This window comes from Geotrypetes seraphini, chromosome 2, assembly GCF_902459505.1.
Source record: "Geotrypetes seraphini chromosome 2, aGeoSer1.1, whole genome shotgun sequence".
In the NCBI taxonomy this organism is placed as follows: Eukaryota; Metazoa; Chordata; class Amphibia; order Gymnophiona; family Dermophiidae; genus Geotrypetes; species Geotrypetes seraphini.
In genome coordinates this window covers 78,024,241-78,042,393 of record NC_047085.1, presented here as the reverse complement: position 1 = coordinate 78,042,393, position 18,153 = coordinate 78,024,241, and the positions used below count along the sequence as shown (strand labels likewise).

The window sequence follows — 18,153 nt, the reverse complement described above, 5'->3', positions numbered from 1 at the left end:
GTATCATGAACCACCAACACAGGCTCCAAAAGAGTGAGGCCCAACTCCCCAACAAATTGAACTTATATAGAAAATTTGTCCAGCCCTCAAGGGCTGAGAGGCCTCCAAGAAGCATGGAGAAGCATATAGATTGAAACTGTAAATAGACACCAAAAAGCCAGGGTGGGGAGTCTAGAATGTCTCACCTATCTACTGGAAAAGAGCTTACCAGGGTAAGTACATAATCTCATTTTCAGTACAATAGGTGAGACATTCTAGACAACAGGGACATACAAAAGCAGTCCCCTTAAATAGCCAGGGTGGGCTTGCTGTGCCAGCCCTGAAGATCGAGGACCCAAAGGCCAAGTCCTGCCTGGCAGCAACATCCACTCTGTAGAACTTGGCAAACGTGTGAAGTGAAGACCACGTTGTCACCCTGCAAATCTCTTCAGAAGGAACAGATCTAGCTTCAGCCCACGACGAAGCCACACTCCTGGCAGAATGTGCTTCAACAGAAACAGGAGACTGTTTCCCCGCAAGAATGCAAGCTGATGAAATGGCTCTATGAATTTATCTGGAGATTGAGGCCTGAGAAGCAGGAGCACCTTGCTTAATCAAATGCATTAGCACAAATAGATGGTCAGAGATGTGAAACTCGTTAGTGACCTCTAAATGACGCACATGTCCAGTGTCTTCAAAGAGGTGATCCTGTGTTCTGGAACCTGTCAGTTGCAAGGTAGGCAAACACACTTCCTCATTGACATAGAAAGCCGAAACAACCTTCAGCAAAAGGAACCGTAGCGAAACCCCCACCTCCGAGAAAAGGGTCTCAACAAGACAATGCCTACAGTTTGGAAACCCTACGGGCAGAGACAAAGGCACCCAGAAAAACAGTCTTGAGCGTCAAATCAAAGAGAAAATCATCCCGAAGAGGCCCAAAGGGAGCTATGGCAAGGCTAGACAGCACCAAGTTAAGGTCCCAGGCCAAGAAAGAATTCTTAACGGCCGGCCGGACCAAAGAGCCCCCTTCAAGAATTGAGCAACTTCAGGATGTGACGCCAAATAGAACTGGCTGTCCAAGAATCTAAAACAGGACAGTCCAGCTACCTGGACCCACAGAGACACAACAGAGAGGTCTTTATCCAAACTAGCTTGAAGAAAAGTGAGAATCCGCAAGACCGGAGCCAAATAAAGATCCACCTGGTCTTGGGCACACCAATGTTGGAAGGTCTTCTAAGCCTTCATGTAGGCCAACACCATGGATGACTTCTCAGACTTGAAAAGTATATCAATCACAAGGGCAGAATATCATTTATGTTCCAAGGCAGCGTGCTCAAGAGCCATGCCGTAAGAGCAAAGCAACCCAGATCTGCCATGGCCACCGGATCCTTTGAGAGAAGGTCCGAATAGACGCTCAGGCGCAGGATGCCACCCAATCGCAGCCACATCAGATCCTTCAAGGTCAATTGGGAGCCACCAGAAAGACGTGGCCTAGATGAGCCGCAATCTCCCAAAGGACACGGCCAATCAAGGGCCAAGGAGGAAAGATGTACAGAAGAAGTCTCGGAGTCCACAGTGGAACCAGAGCATTAAGCTCCTCGATTCCTGGATCAGATATGCAACTGAAAAAGCACTGTGCATTCTGGTTTCTTGCCTTGGCCATGATGTCAAAGTGGGGCTGCTTCCAGTGCCTCAAAGTGCTTGAAACGTCTCCAGTGACAGGGCTCACTTTCCCAGATCCAGAGGATGTCGGCTGAAGAAGTCTGTGGGAACGTTGTCCACTCTCACCACATGTGTTGTCTTCAGCGCTAGTAGATGAAGAAGGGAAGCCAGGGCACGAGGCAGACCTCGGCGGTTTCTGCCTTTTGTCTTTGTTTGCTTTTTTTTCTATTGTTGCAGGGCCGGAGAGGGCAGGAGAGGCCGAGAGGGAGGAAGCCAGAGCAGGCAGGAGGACCGGCGAGAGATAGCTCCGCCCCCCCACCGCGTCATAGGTCGCATCGGCGCCCGGGCTCCCCTTTAAGAAGGGAGCCAACGGCGCCCAGCCGTTCGGCGCGTGGCGAAGGCAAGCGGCAAAGGCGCTCGCCTTAGCGAGAGCGTCTTTGCGTAGGAGCCTTGCGAGGGAGCCAGGAACGCCAAGTAATTCACTTTCTTTTCTCTTTTCTCTCTCTCTTACCCACAGCAGGAGCACACCAGCACTTCACGAGAGCGATGGAGGACCCAGGATCCCAGAGGTACTTTCCGGTATACTGCACAGAGTGTAATATGTACTACTACCTCCCCTTGGGAAGGCGGGAGTACATATGCAGTCGGTGTCAGGAACTGGAAAGCCTGAGGATGGAGGTCGGCAGACTGAGGGTCAGGGTCCAGGAACTGGAGGGACTGCGCAACACAGAGGAGACGAGCTGGTCAACCAAGGACACAGACGGAGCAGGCCCCATTGTGGACCAGGTGAGGGACCTCGAGAGATTCATCGAGGAGGCCTATAGGAGGAAGGTGGAGGAACAGGACCAGCAGCTGCACAGACGGATGTCGGCAGACGAGACCCAGGATCCACAAGGCGACACCGGGGAAGGACCTAGCAGAGGAACCACGCAAGAGGAGGAGACCGTGACTCACCGGGACCCCGAGGGAGAGACACCGCACTACACCGAGGACACGGACCTGAGACAGAGGAGGTTGCTGAGGAAAGGGAAGTCTGCTATTGTGGTGGGAGACTCGATCTTGAGAGAGGTAGATAGTCACGTAGCTGGAGGAAGGGAGGACCGGCTAGTGACTTGTCTCCCAGGGGCCAAGACATGAGACGTCACTGATAGGATCTAAAGGATCCTGGACGGAGCAGAGACAGAGGAGACTGCAGTGATAATCCACGTCGGAACGAATGATGTGAGCTGGAGGAACTTCAGCATGGCCACACTGACTGACCAGTTCAGGGTCCTGGGACGAAAGCTGAAGCGGAGTACCCGGAGGATAGCATTCTCAGAGATCCTGCCTGTACCGAGAGCAGATGCAAAGAGGCAGGCAGACCTCCAGGCTGTGAATGCATGGTTGAGGAGATGGTGCCAGGAGGAGGGCTTCCACTTTGTGAGGAACTGGACGTCCTTCTGGGGAAAGAGTAAGCTCTACCGGCGGGACGGCCTGCACCTGAGCACAGCGGGAACTAGACTACTGGCAGCCAATGTGAGGAATGAGATCGAGAGGGCTTTAAACTGAGGAGAGGGGGAAAGCCGACAGCTGATCTGATGTTGACGCTTCGGACAACAGTATCCAGAACAGATGCTGAACGGGCTGACTGCAAGGCGGAAGTAGAGAGACCGGTGGATCTTATGATCAGACAGCGAGGGAAACATCAGGTAAAGGGAGCTTGCTGGGAGGAGACTAAGGGGCATGGAGACACAAGGGGACTGGGTGACACGAGGGCGAAAGCTGAGGGCAATATAGGGGTCCACAAGGCGAGGGGGATCAAACGGAGGCTCAAGGGATGATAGCCCAGGAGGGGGCCGGTAGGGCTAGAAAACCCAGAGGAAAAGCGGGGAAGTGGGGTGGCGGGAATGTGGGGAAACTGAAAGCTACGAGGGTAAAGGCTGAGGGCAAAGCAGAAGCACAGGGAACAGGAGAACTGCCCCAAATTCAAGGGGAGGTGGCCCAGGTAAATACAGAGGTCGAGGAAAAATGACGGGACCTGCGGTGCTTATACGCAAATGCAAGAAGCCTCATGGCCAAGATGGGTGAACTAGAGGTTGTGGCCAAGGGGGAGGACCTGGATATAATTGGAATTACAGAAACATGGTGGACATAGGAGAATCAATGGGATGTGGCGCTGCCGTGGTACAAGCGCTACAGGAGGGACAGGACCCACAAGAAGGGGGGAGGCATAGCACTATATATAAAGGACTCTATCTACTCAGTCGGGATGGATATGGCAACGAAGGCAGAGGGGCTGGAATCGCTATGGGTCAAATTGCCGGGAAACAAGGGTTCAGGCATAAAACTGGGGCTGTACTATCGCCCGCCTGGTACGCCGGAAGGAGTCGGACACGACTTGGAAGCTGAATTAAGACAAGAATGCAGGACTGGAAGTGTAACAGTGATGGGGGACTTCAACTACCCGGGGATTGACTGGAGTACGGGTCACTCCAACTGCACTAGGGAAACAGGATTTGTAGAAGCTGTGAGGGACTGCTTCATGGAGCAACTAGTCAGGGAACCGACGCGAGGGAGTGCTACTCTTGACCTCATCCTAAACGGATTAGGGGGGCTTGCAAGAGGAGTAGAAGTGGGAGGACCACTAGGCAACAGTGACCACAACACGATCAGATTCACATTAGAAAGGGGGACACCCACAGTAAGGAGGACCGCAACAACTGCGCTCAACTTCAGGAAAGGGAACTATGTTGCTATGAGGGAAATGGTGGGGAGGAAGCTCAGAAACATCCTTAGGATGGAGACTGTAGGAAGCGCCTGGACCCTATTCAGGGACACCCTGCAGGAAGCACAAAGAATGTACGTCCCCAGTTTCAGGAAAGGCAGCAAGAACAAGCGGTCAAAGGACCCGGTTTGGATCTCAACAGAAGTAAAGAGGGCAATAAATGACAAAAAAGTATCCTTCCAGAGATGGAAAAAGGACCCAACGGAGGAAAATCACCAGGCGCACAGGAAATGCCAAAAGGAATGCCACTGAGAGGTTAGAAAAGCAAAAGGGAAATACAAAGAGGGGCTGGCCAGGGAGGCGAAAAACTTCAAGGGAAGCGACCAGCGAGAGAGGAGGTGGGGCCGTTGGACAATGGGGATAGGAAGGGAGTGATTAAGGAGGATAAAGAGGTAGCTGAGAGGTTGAACACGTTCTTCTCATCGGTTTTCACGAGAGAAGACACATCTAATATACCGGACTCAGAGGAGCTCATGAGTGGGGAACAGGCTGAAAAATTGGAACACATAGAGGTAAGTAAGGAGGATGTCCTCAAACAGATAGACAGGTTAAAATGCGGCAAATCGCCGGGCCCAGACGGGATCCACCCAAGGGTTCTGAAGGAACTAAGACAAGAAATAGTGGGCACAATCCAGCATGTTTGCAACCTATCCTTGAAAACTGGATAGGTACCAGAGGACTGGAAATTGGCGAATGTCACACCAAGAAGGGATCGAGGGGTGACCCCGGAAACTACAGGCCGGTGAGCCTGACTTCAATTATAGGGAAGATGGTGGAAGCTATGATCAAGGACGGTATTTGCGAGCACATCGAGAGAAATGGCCTACTGAGAACAAGCCAGCATGGATTCTGTAAGGGAAGGTCATGCTTAACGAACCTTCTGTACTTCTTTGAGGGAATAAGCAGTCAGGTGGACAATGGGGAACCTATAGACATCATTTACCTCGATTTTCAAAAGGCTTTCGACAAGGTGCCACATGAAAGGCTGCTTAGGAAACTGTGGAACCACGGGGTGGGAGGGGATGTGCACAGATGGATCGAGCACTGGTTGTCGGGTAGACTGCAGAGGGTCGGAATAAAGGGACAATATTCTGACTGGCGGGGAGTCACGAGCGGTGTGCCACAGGGATCGGTGCTGGGGCCGTTACTCTTCAACATATTTATCAATGACCTGGAAAAGGAGGCAAAGTGCGAGGTTATAAAATTTGCAGACGATACCAAACTGTGCGGCAGAGTTAGGTCCAGGGAGGAGTGTGAGGACCTGCAAAGGGACCTGGACAAGCTGGAACACTGGGCAAACAAATGGCAAATGCGCTTTAACGTGGAAAAATGCAAGGTCATGCATATAGGGAAAAACAACCCGTTGTTCAACTACAAATTGGGGGGGGGCATTGTTGGGAGACAGCAGTCTTGAGAGAGACTTGGGTGTGCTGGTGGATGCATCACTGAAGCCATCTGCACAGTGCGCAGCAGCCTCGAAAAAAGCCAACAGGATGCTGGGCATCATAAAGAGGGGCATAACAACCAGGACGCGGGAAGTCATCATGCCATTGTATCGAGCGATGGTGCGTCCACCTCTGGAATACTGCGTTCAATATTGGTCGCCGTACCTCAAGAAGGACATGGCAGTACTTGAGAGAGTCCAAAGGAGAGCAACAAAACTGGTAAGAGGGCTGGAACACTGCCCATACGCCGAGAGGTTGGATAGGCTGGGGCTCTTCTCTCTGGAAAAAAGGAGGCTCAGGGGAGATATGATAGAGACCTTCAAGATCATGAGGGGCATAGAGAGGGTGGATAGGGACAGATTCTTCAGGCTGAAGGGGACAACAGGTACGAGGGGGCATTCAGAGAAACTGAAGGGAGATAGGTTCAAAACAAATGCAAGGAAGTTTTTTTTCACACAAAGGGTCGTGGACACTTGGAATGTGCTACCGGAGGAAGTGATCAGGCAGAGTACGGTACAAGAATTCAAACAGGGATTGGACGGATTTCTGAGGGATAAAGGGATCGTGGGATACTGAGAGAAGTGCTGGGATGTAACACAGGTATAGAAAGCTAACCAGGTAATAAGTATAGAAACCCAACCAGGTCGTGCATGTGCAAGATCAGAGGGTTAGGACTTCGATGGGAAGATAGTACTCAATGGGAAACCAAGGTGGCAAGGGGGCCCCTTCTGGTGATTCAGACAGGTCGTGACCTGTTTGGGCCGCCGCGGGAGCAGACTGCTGGGCAGGATGGACCTATGGTCTGACCCGGCGGAGGCACTTGTTCTTATGTTCTTATGATCACCTGCTTCTGTGCTGATCATCTGCTTCTGTGGAGGGAAAGCGAAGCCTGTTGCTATTGCCCCACCCCCCACCCCCGGTTGTGCCATACGGAACGTGGCACAAGGACAGTGGCGTACCAAATGAGGGGTGGGGGGCGGTCTGCCCTGGGTGCACAGCCGGCCACCCTCCCTATTCTTTCGCTGCTTTCCTTAACCAGCAGCAGCGGCAGTAAACAGGGGTGTCCGCGGGTGCTCACTCCGGCATTGTTCAGCTTCTGGCCGGCTCCCCTACTCAAAGCCACGGGCGTCGGCTCCTCATGCGATCCATGGCTGCGTTCCCTCTGGCGTCATGACGTTAGAGAGAAGGCTTCCAACGCAGCCACGGATTGTGCGAGGAGCCGATGCCCGTGACTTTGATCAGGGGAGCCGGCCAGAAATGCTGGGTACGGAAAATAACTGTTGTTGCTGAACAGGAAAGGGGGGGGGGGCGTAGAAATGTTGCACAGGCAAGGGGGGATGAAATGCTGCACTGGCAAGGGGGGGGAGACATGCTGCTTCTGCACAGGTAAGGGGGGAAGAGATGCTGCACAGGCAGTCGGGGAGGGGGGGAGAAATGCTGATGCTGCAGCAGCACCCAATTGGGAGAGAGAGGAAGGAGGGAGAAGGAAGACAAGGGAGAGGAACCAGAGATGCCAAGTCCATGGGAGTGAGGGAAAGGAAATAAGGAAAGGAGATACCAGACCATGGAAGGGGAGGAAGAGATGCCATGGCATGGGGGGAGGGAAGGGAAAGAGATAGAGATAGAGATACCAGACCATGGTGTGGAGTGGGAAGGAAGGAAGGAAAGGAGAAGAGAAAGAGAGAGATGCCAAAGCATAGGGGATGGGGTGGAGACAGAAATATGGAGAGGGTGTGAAGCTGAAATTAATCATGTGCAAAGGAGAGAAGGGACACAGGATATACAGTTTATTGAAGGGACATAGAAAGAGGGAATATACCATATGGAAGAGAGAGAGGGTGGACAGTAGATGGAAGGGGCAGAGACAGTGTGGGCAGTAGAAGGAAGGGGTAGAGAGAGAGGGAAGAAGCTTGGTGGAAGGGGCAAAGAGAGGGCAAATGCTGCATGGAAGGGAGAGAGGACAAACGCTGTATAGAAAGAAGAGAGCAAAGAGAAGATGATTAAAGCAGAAACGACAAAAGGTAGAAAGATTTTTTTGTTGCTTTACTTAGAATCAAGTAGTATTGTAACTGTACTGATAAAAGTTTATAAATAGGAAATGGAAATAAGGCAATTTTTTGGAGTAAACCCCTTTCCTCAGGTCAGTACAGGATACCATAACAGCAGTATACTGTACTGTTCTGAAGAAAGATTTGGCCTCTGAAAGCTAATTGAAAAATGGATTAGTCCAATAAAATGGTATTTTCTTATTTCTCATTATTTGTTTTATTTTTATTTGTTAATTTGTAAAGTGGTGATTGTTATGTATCAGTTTTTTTTCAAATTTACATCTACTGTCTTTATATTTTGCACAGTATTAAGGGACATGTGTCACTGTTTTTGTGGTGTTGCATTGTATGCAGTCTGGTTTCTTGGCGGTTCAGTTTAACTTTTGTCTACATATTTCTATTTTTAGTTTGTGATTATTCCATATTGGGCGAGGGTGTATCTCTGTTCTGTGTGTATGAAAAGGACATAGTTTTCAGTTGGCATTGACTGCAGGATCAATTGACTGTGCGGGATCTGGCTTGTTTAGTTTTACAATGTATTTGTTGGTGTTCTAGTGCTCACTGCAGTGTTTAAGATGCTGCCTTTTCCTAGGTACACTCTTGTGCGATATGTGGATTGTTACTAAAAATCATATTTTTTATATAGATGGGGGTGTCAAAAAAATGATGAGCCCCGGGTGTCATATATGCTAGGTACGCCACTGCACAAGGACGCTCTAAAAATGCTAAATTTGTACAATCCTGGCATGAATTCACATGAGGTGATCCCAAGGACTCCATTACAACAGTTTTCCAGGCAAAATTTGAAGATTTGAAGACGCAGGGAGAAGAAGAAAAAAAAAAAATATTGCTAAAAATCCAAGATGGCTAAAAATCCAAGATGGCGCCAAAAACGCAATGTTTTACACACTTCCAAAAGTCTAAAAATGGCAATTTTAGTTGTATTTTTAAGAAGGGGGAACCCAGGGGAACACTCAGAAACCCAGAAAATTCTTCGATTCCAACTTTCCCTATCTGAAAGCCCATCAGCTCCTTGTACTGTGACCAAAGATACTGGGCTAAACCTGCTTCCAACTCTCTGTAGAATCCAGGGAAAGAATTCACTGCCACAATGCTGGGAAAGCTCTCTCCAACTTGATCTTCAGGCTGACGGTCAGACTCCACTGCCTCACCAAACATCTACCCCTGCGGACCAAATACGCACCAGGATGGGTGGAGCCGTGAAACGCAGTCAGCATGCTGTGGGACACCACTGAGCTCCCTAAGTGTGTCTAATAGTCTGCGCTCGACCCCCACTTTGATACGAACTGAAGAAACCCTGCTTAACAGAAGGTGAAACTAAGTCAGAGATGGCCCTGAGCTCTAGTGAAAACTATGGAGACTGGCTAAGGTACCCAGAAGGGATCAGCCTATCAGCTACAGACTGAAATCTTTGAATTCTCAGGCAGGTAGAGCTCCAAATTCACTTCAAACTCAAAACTACCTACAAAAGGGACACAACTATGTTGAATATAAAACTATAAAATGAGGAGAGAACACATACAGCTGCAGCCATGCATGTAGAAGAAAAGACTGCAGAGGGAGCTAAACCAATCAGTGAAGTACTACAGAGTAGAAGTCTGCACGGGACCACACACAGGGATCCCACACTGGTCTATGGGACTCCTGCAGGGATCCTCCCCAGGTTCATGGGACTCCCGCAGGGATGGAACCGGGTTCCCGAGGCCTGGAAAGAGAATTAGTTGAAGATAGACAAGAGCAGAAACTGGGACCAAGATGATGGAAAAACAAAGGCCCGGATTCTGTATAGGATGCCCGGGATGGGCGTCCTATACAGAATCGGGCCTACAGTGGTCCAAACTATACCCGATTCTATAACTGACGTCCATGTTACAGACGCCGGTTACAGAACCGGGTTACTGTAGACGTGGCCGCTATGCTTATCGCGGCAAGGGGGGTGTTGGCAAGAGGATCTGGGGGTCATCTTCCAGCAGTAGGGGTTGGGCACCCCTGTCGGTGATCATCAGGGGGGTGGAGGGCCTACCAGCAGGAGGGGTTGGGCACCCTCCTGCCGGCGATCGTCAGGGGTAGGTGGGGGTAGTCTTCTGGCAGGAGGGATTGGGCTTCCCTGCTGCCTCATTCATTCGGGGGAGGGGGAGACTGATGGCCGCAGCCGCTATACTAATCACGGCAGGGAGATCCTTTGTTCTGATAAGTATAGCGGTTGCGTCTACTTACAATGTAGGCCAGCATTTTGCTAGCCTATATTGTAAACGTCTCCCGCTCTATTAGGGTGATGCGTAGGACCGCCTTGGTTTGCTTAAGCCTACTGCCTAGCCTTAGGTGAGCTTAGGCAGGCTTGTGGGCCTCCTTAGGGTCCCGGAGGTGCCTTCAATATAGGCGGCCTGCCTGGGGGAGCATTTTTTTAAAAAAACGTGCATCCTGATTGGCTGATTAGACAGCTGCCTACAATCGGGATGCAGTTTACAGAATCCGGCCCAAAATGTCCCACCAGCTACAGTAAAGGAGATGTTCATTTTGAGGGGGGGGGGCTAAGCTTAACCGGAATGGAACCAGACTGCTGGCGCTAATGTTTAAAAAGGAGACACAGCAGCTTTTAAACTGAGATGTGGGGGAACACCGACAGTCACCCGGGAGCAGATGGTTCAGTGTGAGGTATCGTTGGAGGATATTATTTTGAAACAGGATATTTAGGGAGTCCCGGTAGAGAGATTCCGATAATGGTGAAAGAAAGCCAGGAGGGTTTAAGAGGAAGACAGAGTAAAAGACTCAAATTTTCCCTGTCTTCTCAGCAGCCTGTAATTGCAAGGAAAAATCACAATTTGAAGTGTCTGTATGCAAATGCTAGAAGCCTAAAAAATAAAATAGGAGAGTTAGAGTATATAGCACTGAATAAGGAGATAGATATAATAGGCATCTCGGAGACCTGGTGAAAAGAGGTAATCAATGGGACACTGTGTTACCTGGGTACAAATTATATCGCAAGGATAGAGTGGATCAAATTGGAAAGGGGGGGGGGGGGTTGCGCTCTATGTTAAAGAGAGAATTGAATCAAATAAAATAAACATTCTGCATGACATAGATAGCAGTGTGGAATCCTTATGGATAGAAATTCCATGTGTGAAGGGAAAAAGGTTGGGTTATACTACCGTCCCCTGGGACAAAATGAGCAGACAGATGAAGAAATGTTTTCAGAGATTAGAAAAGCTGGAGAAATGGGCAACACTACAATAATGGGTGATTTCAATTACCAAACAAAAAGCAAAAATTATACTTGGCACAGTAATGATCACTCCACTGACCACTATGTAGTACAATAAAGGATGGGAGAGAAACACAGTATTTTGTACTAAGCTAAACACAACATATAAATATATGGAGAAAAAAGCCTCAGTTAATGCTTCATGGGCTCAAAAAAACTCCACAGCAGTGTTTACTGCAGTTCTATCACAATGTCCATATAGTAGGCTTTTTTCTCCACATATTTATATGCTGTGTTTAGCTTAGTGCAAAATACTGCCTTTCTCTCTCGCCCTATATAGTGGTCAGTGGAATGATCATTACTGTGTCAAGCATCATTTTTGCTTTTTCTTTGGTAATTGAATTAAGCTCTATTGATTTCAATTACCCCAACATTGACTGTTACATCGGGGAGTGCTAGGGAGGTAACATTTCTAGACGTTGTATATGTCTTGGAGCAACTGGTCCGGGAACCAACAAGAGGGGGTGCTATTTTAGATTTGGTCCTTAGTGGAATGCAAGACATTGTACAGGAGTTAACTGTGTTGGGTCCGCTGGGAAACAGTGATCTTAACGTGATCGAATTTGAGCTGATACCGGGAGTAACGTCGCAAAAGAAATCTACTGTAGGGGCGTTTAATTTTTGAAAGGGCGACTATGATAAAATGAGGAAAATGGTTAAAAAGATGCTAAAATGATCGGTTGCAAAAGTTAGGACTGTAAACCAGGCATGGATGTTATTTAAAAATACTGTCATGGAAGTCCAGACCAGATATATTCCACATATCAGCAAAGGTGTAAAAAAAGAGGAAACGAGAGCTGGCATGGTTTAAAGGTGAAGTCAAGAGGCTATTAGAGTCAAAATTACATCTTTTAAAGAATGGAAAAAGGATCCGAATGAAGAAAATAAGAAGAAACACATGCACTGGCAAGTTAGATGCAAAGCATTGATAAAGACAGCTAAGACAGAATATAAAGAGAAACTTCCAAAGAAGGCAAAAACTCATAGTAATTTTTGTAAGTACATCGGAAGCAGAAAACCTGTAAGGGAATCTGTGGAACCATTGGATGACCAAGGAGCGAAAGCAGTGCTCAGGGAGGATAAGGGCTTAGTGGAAAGACTGAATGAATTCTTTGCTTCGGTCTTTATGGAAGAAGATGTAAGAGATCCACCTGAACCGGAAATGGTTTTCAAGGGTGATGATGCGGAGTAACTGAAAGAAATCTCGGTGAATCTGGAAGATGTACTGAGCCAAATCGACAAGTTAAAAGGTGATAAATTGCCAGGACAGGATGGTATATATCCCAGAGTACTAAAAGAACACAAACATGAAATTGCTGATCTGCTGTTAGTGATCTGTAACCTGTCGCTAAAATTGTCTGTAGTACCTGAAGATTGGAGGGTGGCCAATGTTACGCCGATTTTTAAAAAAGGGCTCCAGGGGAGATCCGGGAAATTACAGACGGTCCGGGCAAAATGGTAGAAACGATTATACAACTACTAAATTTCACAGTTACTGTTTCTTATATCTTTTTCATTTAATAAATAAATATATTACGGTGATGTGCTCAGACCATTAACCCAATAAATAGTGAAGTCACTATCTTGAGTTTAACAAGGGGACCATCATTGCAACCACCTGTCCCCGGCCCTCCCTAAATGATCTTAAACCAGTTCATCTGTTGTATTTGTACTTATCTGAATAGAGAGGTTTTTGTTGAACTTGGTCTTGTTAAATCTCAATGGTGACTGTGCTCTAACAAAAATAATGTTATTTAAAATCCAAAAACGTTTATCCTTGTCCTCATCGTTTTCCGTCCCCCCGACTCGAGTTTCGTCTCCTTCGTCGGGGAGGGACACTAGAAGATTAAATCAAATCAAATTTTGTTCATTACATCTGCTTAATTCCAAAACCATATATGTTATACGATATGATCCAAACTACATCTCTTCAAACTACTGTTGCAATTCTTAAAATTATCTTGTTACCTGATACTGGCTAGCTGGGACCAGAATCGTTCAAAATCTTCAGGCCATCTGGGTGACTTGACTCTGATTATTTATTTATATAGTAAATATATAGTAAATTTATTCACAGAGGGTATCCTACAAAAACCGTTAAGAAAGCATGGAAAAGGGCAAAAAATTGTCACCGATCATGGTTAATGCATGACAAGCAAAACAAGAAAGAAGAGCAAAATATAGTTTGTGTTATGCCCTATTCCAATAAGAGCAAAGCCATAAAACACATCATACTGAAACATTGGAAAATATTGCAGTATTATCCATCTTTGCACAAACAACCTAAATTTGCCTTTTCTAGAGCAAAAAACATGGGCGAACAGTTAAAACACAACTTAAACCACTATAACACCAGAAATAAACTGCCCCACAAACCTTGCGGTAAATGCAGGGTCTGCCGTTACATATCACACACGGATTACATAGAGATACCGGGAGTGGAAAGACGACATTTTAAATTAAATACAGGAACAGATTGTGAATCAAAAAAAGTCATTTATTGCATACAGTGTCCTTGTAAAAAACTTTACATAGGCCAAACGATTCGTATGATAAAAACACGAATCATAGAACATCTGAGCAATATAAGAAAAAATCGAGTCTCCGCCCCCCTGGTATCTCATTGGATGGAAAAATCACATGCACTGGAAGACCTTAAATACACAGTGTTAATACAGATTCACAACACAGAGGGGGATATATCGAAGATATTAATCCAGAAAGAACAGAGGTTTATATATAATTGGCAGACCCTGCATCCAAGAGGTTTGAATGTGGATATAGAGTGGTTAGCCATATAATATAATACTGAAAGTCCCCGAAGGAATTTACATCCGGGGTTTTAATGTGTCCAGCCCCTTCCCGTTCAGGTCCCTATATAAGTAAATAATCAGAGTCAAGTCACCCAGATGGCCTGAAGATTTTGAACGATTCTGGTCCCAGCTAGCCAGTATCAGGTAACAAGATAATTTTAAGAATTGCAACAGTAGTTTGAAGAGATGTAGTTTGGATCATATCGTATAACATATATGGTTTTGGAATTAAGCAGATGTAATGAACAAAATTTGATTTGATTTAATCTTCTAGTGTCCCTCCCCGACGAAGGAGACGAAACTCGAGTCAGGGGGACGGAAAACGATGAGGACAAGGATAAACGTTTTTGGATTTTAAACAACATTATTTTTGTTAGAGCACAGTCACCATTGAGATTTAACAAGACCAAGTTCAACAAAAACCTCTCTATTCAGATAAGTACAAATACAACAGATGAACTGGTTTAAGATCATTTAGGGAGGGCCGGGGACAGGTGGTTGCAATGATGGTCCCCTTGTTAAACTCAAGATAGTGACTTCACTATTTATTGGGTTAATGGTCTGAGCACATCACCGTAATATATTTATTTATTAAATGAAAAAGATATAAGAAACAGTAACTGTGAAATTTAGTAGTTATATAATTGAGAGTTGTTCACAGAATATCACTGTATATCTTCCTATTATTATCTAATATAGAAACGATTATACAACATAAAATTGTGGAACACGTAGACAAACATGATTTAATGAAACGGAGTCAGCATGGGTTCAGCAGAGGGAGATTTTGCCTCACAAATTTGCTTGACTTCTTTGAAGGTGTGAATAAACAGGTGGATAAAGGTGAGCCGGTTAATATAGTGTATCTAGATTTTCAGAAAGCTTTTGATAAAGTTCCTCACGAGAGGCTCCTGAGAAAATTAAAGAGTCATGGAATAGGTGGCAAAGTTCAGTTGTGGATAAGGAATTGGCTACCGAATAGAAAACAGAGGGTAGGGTTATATGGTCATCTTTCTCAATGGAGGAGAGTTAACAGTGGAGTGGCACAGGGGTCTGTACTGGGACCGGTACTATTTAACTTATTTATAAATGATCTGGAAATTGGAACGACGAGTGAGGTGATTAAATTTGAAAATGACACTAAATTGTTCAAAGTTATTAAAACGCATGCAGATACTGTACAAACTTTACTCTCAGTTGGGAGAATTTAGTAAAGAAAAATTAGGTTGTTTGGGTGGGCAGCAAGAGAGCCATGATTCAACGTCCTCGCCTGTGCATAGTGTCACATGATCTCCCCATTTTTCACCTTTTTATAATTAATTTTGTTAGATTCTGGGTGATATATTATTGAGGGGCGCTATAAAGCTATTTTGCTTTAATGTGTTATGGCAGAATGAATATCTATCTATCTATATATATTAGAAGTACATACATACACATACATATATATAAGGGAAATTTAAGTAGTGACTTATATTGCAAGAAAAAATTTTATGGCTAGATTAACCTGCATTAATATGTATGCATGTTATTATGATTAAAGCACATTAGTAGTAAATAGGTGCCACTGACAATAGTGGGATTTGTGCTAAATGATGCATGTTAAATCATATTAAGGCATGTTAGTAAATCCAGCCCCTATACTGCTATTCCTATTTTAAGATTATGACACAATGACTGCAGTTCTACATTTACTGTTCAAAAATACTAGAAGGGTAAATTATCACATAGTCTTTCAGTCCCTTTATACCAAAGGTTTGTGAATACATTTTTACATTTATGTATCCATGCATGTAATAAAAATGAAATAATTAGCAATTAAACCTACAGAGTTCAATAAATTCTATGAAAACATAATATATATTTTATTGGTTTATGTTCTATAGGGATCTGTGCTTGGTTGTTGCTTTATGTTTTATGACACAAATTTGCTTATGGCATCTAAACTGTAACATAAATTTCTCTTAGGACAGTAGCCTGAACACTTTCATAATCTTTATTTTCACATACACATAGTAATCTGAAGAAACACAATTTTTTTTTATAGCTGACATCTATATGTCTCTTATGTGGGTATAAAAACAGTTGTATTATCTGGCAAACTGGCAAAACTAGGTTGCCCTCTCCGAGTTCACCTTCCATTCCCTCATCCCTCTCTCCACTAAAACCATTTCCTACTCCCTTAAGACCCCTTGGTACCTCCCATACCACAGAGAACTGAAACAGAAATGCCGTGCTCTGGAACGAAAATGGAAAAAATCTAAATCCCCTACAGACAGACTCTCCTGGAGGGTCAACATTAAAGTCTACAATATCGTTCTAAAAAAAGCAAGGAAAAACTTCCACGGTGACAAAATCTCCAAATCCAACAATCAGAGTAGCACATTATTTAACATCTGGCGTTCCTTAATTTCCAAAAATCACTCCATCCTTCCCGCCTCCCCCTCAGCCGATTCTCTAGCAAAGTTCTTCAACGATAAGGTCTCCACCTTAAGGCGCTCCTTCCCACCTGCAATCTCCTATGAATCTCTGATTCCAATCGACCCCAACCCTATCCCAACAGACTCCTACCCTATCCCAGCAGACAGATTCTGGTCTTCCTTCGAACCTGTTTCCGAATCACTGGTCTATAATCTCTGCCTCAAATTGAAATCCTGCAACTGTACCTTGGATCTTTTCCCCTCCTACCTTTACGAGAACACTCCCCCTCAGGCCATCTCATCTCTTACCATTCTCATAAACTCCGCCCTCCATTCGGGTCTCTTCTCCCCAGAAATGGGCCATATTTCCTTAACTCCACTACTGAAAAAACCTGAGCTAGACCCCTCTACACCATCCAACTACCGTCTAATAGCTAACATTCCCCTTCTTACCAAGATGCTAGAGTCCATCATATCCACTCAACTATCTTCCTACCTTGAGAAATTCACCATTCTTCAACCCTACCAATACGGCTTCCGTCCCAACTTCAGCACCGAATCCCTTCTGACCTCCTTAATCTCAAAAGTTCAATATCTCCATTCACGCAACAAGTTCGCCGTTCTTCTTCAATTCGACCTCTCTGCAGCTTTTGATGTTGTCCATCATGATATTCTAATTTACCAACTCACCGAGATAGGCATTAACTCCACAGTCCTTGACTGGTTCTCGAAGTTCTTACACTCCTACATAATCAACATGAAGGGCACTCCTTCCTCCCCCTGGAACCCGATCTGTGGAGTCCCGCAAGGCTCACCTCTCTCTCCTATCCTTTTCAACATTTATATGTCCTCCCTTAAACTCCTCCATCTCTCCCCCATGAAACACTCTACACTTACGCAGACGACATCTTTATCCTCCTCGAGACAGACCGGAACCTCACCAACCTCTCGGCGAACTTATCCTCATGTATATCGAACCTTCAATCCTGAGCCCACACTGTACAGATGAAACTGAATGAATCTAAAACAAAACTTCTCTGGCTCGGCCCAAAATTGGACCAACTGTCCACCTCCATCCCATTGTCCTCTGGCCCCATTCTGCATCTTGAATATTCAAGTAAAGTTCTGGGAGTCATCATTGGTTCTACACTTTCCTTCAACAATCACCTCAACTCCCTAGTAAAAAAATGTTTCTTCAGCCTTCACATGCTGAGGAAAGTGAGATCCTGTTCCCATCAAAAACACTTTGCCGTCCTTGTCCAATTCACCATCCTATCCAGACTGGACTACTGCAACTCTATCTACCTAAGCCTAACAAAGAAAAACCTTCAAAGACTCCAGCGGATTCAGAATACTGCTGCTAAGGTTATTTTCGCAAAAAGCAAATTCGACCACGTCTCACCGCTTTTGTCCAAGCTCCACTGGCTTCCGATAATCTCCAGAGTCCACTTCAAATGTGCCTGCCTCATTTTCAAGATCCTACACGGCATCCTCCCTCCCTTCATTCCTTTCTTGGAACTCCTCTAACCCCAATTCCACCAGATCCACCCAAAACTGAAACTTTCCTTTCCCTCTCTAAAAGGTGTTTCCCTTGTAGGAAAACTAGGTTCTTCCCTCCCTTTCAGAATCACTCGGCTCTGTAACAATCTTACCTCCCCTCTTAGGAATCTGAGCTCCCTCCAAATCTTCCGTAAACATCTGAAAATGTAACTCCTCCTCCCTCTCTGGTTATTCTAGTC

The 18,153-nt window shown here is 45.7% G+C and overlaps 1 protein-coding gene across 4 annotated transcripts in view; it reads right to left on the bottom strand.

The window, feature by feature from the left end:
• Positions 1 to 18,153, bottom strand: part of TRIQK (triple QxxK/R motif containing) — a 201,006-nt gene that overhangs the window by 106,208 nt on the left and 76,645 nt on the right. The window lies entirely within an intron of this gene.